Genomic DNA, 1,111 nt, shown 5'->3' on the forward strand with positions numbered 1-1,111 from the left:
CTGACATTACGCCGAAGACCTGCGAAAGACGGCAAAGAAGTTCGTCGAGGGTGCAAAGCGCGCAACGCCACCAGGTGAGGCAAATGGTCCGTCCACAGCTGTCTCATCTCTCTTCGGCTGATGATGCGGCGGCTGGGCTTCTCGTGTCCGATATGCTCCGTAGTGCGTTGGCAGAGAGGGCTTGCAGGCGGATCAGGCAAGGTACCTGCGTTGGGGAGGACGCTGTTGGTAGCTGTCAATAGACGATTCCAAAAACAACGGGTTTCGGTTTCATGATGGCAGAGCAAAGTTCCAGTGCTGATCAGCTCCGCAGCATCTCCAAGACACGGCAATGCTGTCGTGCCGTGCTTGAAGCTTCAGATATCAGTCTGCACCAGAAGACCAGAAGGCCAGAAAGACGAGGGGCTCTCGGAGGACGCCAAGCGCCAAGAGGCGCCCAAGCGATAGACGCCAAGGTGCCAAGCGTCTGGCGAATCACAGGGGGCCAGCGTGACTCGAACAGGCTCGACAGGGCAGATGGTGAGATGCGACCAACCAGACGCCGGTCTCTGCCTCCTTTAGCGGGGCCTCTGGCAATGTGGTCCTGCCTTCCAGGAAGGGATATCGAGGTAGGCACATCCAGGGAGGCACATCCAGGAAGGCACATGGACAGCCACAACGTCTTGAGCCACATCTTGGCCTCGGCAGGCGAGGCAAGTGCAGGAAGGAGAGCGCAGGCAGGAAAGCGCGGGACAGAGCAGAGAGAAACATCATCGTCCCTCCTCTCCAGTGCCGTGTTCCCGTAGCCCATGTTCCCCCCTCTCCATACCATGCCAGTCGAGACCATACAAAGCACGGCAGATGCCACGCCCTCCCTGGTACGTGGACACTAGCAGATTAAGCATACAATCAACTCTACCTTGATCCGACGTCGACCGGCCACTCTGCTGGCGTCTGCACGAACTGGAGCCACGCAGCCCGGTCCCGGCATTCTTGTTTGTTTCGTCTCTTCAGCATGCTGCGAGACCACGGGCGGAAATAGAGAATGAGAAACAAGGCTCCGAACGCGTCTCACGCTGCGCTATTAATGGCCGAGAGGCCAGAGGCCACCACCTCGACGGCCCAAGACCTC

This window comes from Verticillium alfalfae, genomic scaffold (genome assembly GCF_000150825.1).
Source record: "Verticillium alfalfae VaMs.102 supercont1.9 genomic scaffold, whole genome shotgun sequence".
Classification (NCBI taxonomy): Eukaryota; Fungi; Ascomycota; class Sordariomycetes; order Glomerellales; family Plectosphaerellaceae; genus Verticillium; species Verticillium alfalfae.